At 25.4% G+C, this 4,311-nt stretch overlaps 1 long non-coding RNA gene across 2 annotated transcripts; it reads right to left on the bottom strand.

The window, feature by feature from the left end:
- Positions 1-66: 66 nt before the first annotated feature.
- Positions 67-3,440, bottom strand: LOC112682498. 2 transcript variants are annotated; one of them, XR_003148528.1, is made up of 3 exons: positions 3,228-3,440; positions 2,366-2,564; positions 67-170 (listed from the first exon to the last, which is right to left on the bottom strand). It is a non-coding gene; the product is annotated as an uncharacterized LOC112682498 (long non-coding RNA). The 2 variants fall into 2 exon arrangements; XR_003148527.1 differs by lacking the exon at positions 67-170 and having other exon boundaries at positions 1,458-2,564.
- Between the last annotated feature and the right edge of the window lie 871 nt (positions 3,441-4,311).

The raw sequence follows: 4,311 nt of genomic DNA, 5'->3' as shown, positions 1-4,311 counted from the left end.
AAGAGATCTAAATTATTTTATGTAAATCAGATGAATTTGATTTTTATTCCATTAAATATTTAATGTATAAAATTTAACAAAAAAAAAAAAATTAAAAGTGATTACCTGGCTCCCGAAAAATCCTTGTTTAGGTTACATGTGTTGTTGATACAAAAAAGAAAATCCATGTTCTGAAATTAATTATAAAACTAAAGCAATTGAATACAACATTAAAAAATAATTGGGAATAAACCAAAAAATACCTTTCATTGAAATAGACAAATATATCTAATACCACATAAAGCAACAATCCATCAAACAAATACCTAAAATAAATCACAAAAAAAAAAAAAATCCGAAGAACAAAACCAAGAATATTAAAGTAAAAATCATATTCCTATTTAGTAGCAAAAATTCAGTACTATTCAATACTAAATAAGAAACAACCAAAAAAAAAAAAAAAAAAAAACCAAGAAATACCTTTCATAAAACTAACAACAAATAAATCTATTACTATAAAGAGGACAATCAATTAAACAAGTAACTAATGTCAATCAAAAAGAAAAACCGATGAACAAAAAGATGACCAATAACAAACAGTACAACTATTTCCCTAAATCAAAGTCAAAAGAGTTGAACAGCTGGTCAGATATTACCTAGATATACCAGATATACCTAAATCGAATCCAAAACAGTTGAACAGCTGGTCAGAAATTCCTACAAACAACCTAACAAGAGCTCGGGACCCCGGGTTCGCTAAGACCCGTAAACACGTAAGAACGTGTTCCCCTGGGGGATAAAAAAACCCTAAACAAATCACAATAAGACGCCGAAGAACACAAACAGACCTATAACAAACAGTAATAACTTTTATCAAATTTAAACAATTATTATTATTATTATTATTAATTATAACAATAATTATTTTAACATAATGTCTAAACAATATAATAAACCAAATATTAAAATCTAACATAAAAATACACATAAAATATATTCAACTCCAAAACGATAACAGTACACTAAACAAATACCTAATAAAAATCTTAAAACTAAAACCAAAAACATAACACATCAAGAGGACATCATTTCATCAAAAGAAGATCTCTAATTAGAAGCCAAAACAAATGACCAGCTATTCAACCCTGTCTACAAAATACCAATATGATGTAATAATTACCAAACATTTAAATACACATAAAATATATACAACTCTAAAACGACAATTTTACATCAAACAACTAACTATCAAAACTCTTAAAACATAAACCAAAAGAAAAAAAAATCAACTAGACATAACACTGTTAAAATATAATCAATAAATTGAAACCAGAATATAAATACTAATCAACACATTCTACAAAACGTCTAAGCAAAATAATAAACCAAATATTAAAATCTAACATAAAAATACACATAAAATATATACAACATCAAAACGACAACAGTACACTAAACAAATATCTATTAAAAATCTAAATACAACTACCAAACATACAACAAACCAACAAGATATCAAACTGTAAAAAGAAGATCTCTAATTAAAAGCCTAAACAAATGACCAGCTGTTCAACCCTACCTACAAACAACCAATAAGATGTAATAATTACCAAACATTTAAATACACATAAAATATATACAACACCAAAACGACAAATTTGCATCAAACAACTAGCTTTCAAAAATCTTAAAACAAATACCAAATGAACAATAAATCAACAAGACATCAAACCGTAAAATGATAATACCGAAATAAAAACCAAAACTTAAATATTATTCGACACAACCTACAAAAAAGCATAGAAAATGGACCAAATACCAAAAAAAAATAAATCACATAAAATATATATATCTCCAAAAAGCCAAAAGTACAACAAACAAATACCTATCAAAAATCTTAAAACATAAACCAAAAGAACAACAAAACAACAAGACATCAAACCGTAAAAAGATCTTTAATTATAAGCCAAACAAATGACCAGCTGTTCAACCCTACCTACAAGCAAGAAAAAAAATAATTCAAGATTTAAGACTCGTAAACACAGACAAAAAATATATCCAACACCGAACGCCACAATTCATCAAACTTATACCTAGCAAAAATCATAAAAAAGATCAGCCAAAGAACATTAAATAATCCTACATCAAATAGTAAAAAGAGAATTCCTCATTAAAAGTCAACACATAAATAATTTTCTATACTACATAATTATATAACCAAAAAAAATATAGAAAAACCACTGTTAGTTATAAAAAACAAAAATATCCAACTCTAGACAAAATTAAGATTATAAAATTTTAAATAATTAAATTCTTATTGGAAGCCAAAACACAAAACCTATTGCGCTCTTCCTAGTAAATACATTATAAATAAAAAAAGAAATACTTAAATATAGATAACTCCAATCTTGTTTCCATTACTCTTCTCGATATAATTGATGAATTCCTGAAAAATAGTTTTTTACGATGATGAAGTGTTTGCACACAGATCAACCTGACCTGACCACACCCAACCTGAAGAATCTACCACAAGGGTCTGTAAATTCCTTAGATGGATTGTTGATAGGAAATTAAAAATCCAAGTTCTGAAAAAAAAAATATAAAATGAAATTAATTAAAATTTGAATATTTTGAAACAAAATTGATAGATCAATTTAAATTGAATTATATTTTACATTTATGAGCGTCATCTATCAAGAGTTAATTATTATTAGTTATTTTTAATCAAATGATTTAAAAGTTTCAAAGTATTTTATGTAAATTAAATGAATTTGATTTTTATTCCATTAAATATTTAATGAATAAAATTCAACAAAAATAAATTATAAGTGGTTACCCGGCTCTCGAAACACACTATGTTTAGGTTGAAACAAAGGAAAATCTAAGTTCTGAAAAGAAATATATCAGATTTATTAAGATATTTTATGTAAATTAGATTAATAATATTTTTGTACCATAAAGAATTCAAAGTGTAGAGTTTAAAAGTAAAAATGAAAAGGGGACCCCGGCTCCCGGAGGAAAATTGATTTGGGTCAGTAAAAAAAAAAAAAAATCCAAACTCTGAAAAAGCATAAAAATAAATGAATTAAAATATGAATATTTTGAAACAAAATTAGACTGTTTAATTTACATTGAATTATATTTTACATCTATAAACACAATTTTTAGAAGTTAATTATTGTTAGTTAATTATATAATATATAATAAATTAAGTATAAAATTCAAAAAAAATAAATTTAAGTGGTTACCTAGATCTTGAAAGACACTTTCTTAAGTTTGAATCAAAAAAATAAAATCCAAGTTCTGAAAAAAAATATAAAATGAAATGAATTAAAATTTGAATATTTTGAAACAAAATTAGATAGATCAATTTAAATTTATGGCAACTTGGCTTCCGAAGAATCCTTGGTTTAAGAAAAAAAAAATCCAGGTTCTGTAAATAAAAATAAAAATCAATACAATTGAACACAACTTAATAAAGTATTGAAAAAAATCCTAAAAATACCTTTCATAAAAATAGATAAATATATTGAATATCATATATAGAAGAATCCATCAAATTAATATCTAAAACAAATAACAAAAAAAAAAAAAAAAAAACCAAGGAATAAAACATACCTAAAACTTAAAAACTATATTTCTATTTAGTAGCAAAAATTGATAACAAATATATGTAACACCATAAAAAAGACAATCCATTAAACAAATACCTAATGCAAATCACAAACAAAAACTGAAAAACAAAAAACTGACCAATATCAAAAAACATAAATGACACGATATGAAAGACAATCCATAAAACAAATTCCTATCTAAAATCATCAATTAAAAAACACAAAAAATAAAAAAGAGACCTACATCAAATAAATAAAACAGTTCCCTAATTCGAACAAAAAAAGTTGAACAGCTGATCATTCCTAACAATAGACAACCAAACAAATAGCTCGGGACCCCGGGTTCGCTTAGACCCGTAAACACGTAAGAACGTGTTCCCCTGGGGGATAATAAATACCAATAAAATCGACAAAAAAAGGCAGAAGACAAGACAGACCAACATAACAGTTAACATAAGAAACAATCCAAAAGAAGAAACTAAGAAATACCACTCATGAAAATAGACAACAGATTTATCCAATACCATTAAAAGGACAATCTATCAAACAATTACCTAACACAAATATCAAAAGATAAAAAACATACCTCAATCAAATAGTTAAAACAGTTCCCTAATTCAAAGCCAAAAGAGTTAAACAGCTGATCATTACTACCTACAAACAACCAAACAAAAGAAATTCTTTATTATATATGCATATAAAAGATAACAAATATGCC

The sequence above is a fragment of the Sipha flava genome, unplaced genomic scaffold (assembly GCF_003268045.1).
Source record: "Sipha flava isolate LNK unplaced genomic scaffold, YSA_version1 20540_pilon_pilon, whole genome shotgun sequence".
NCBI lineage: Eukaryota > Metazoa > Arthropoda > Insecta > Hemiptera > Aphididae > Sipha > Sipha flava.
The sequence above is the reverse complement of the archived record's forward strand: the minus strand, read 5'-3'. Positions and strand labels throughout refer to the sequence as shown.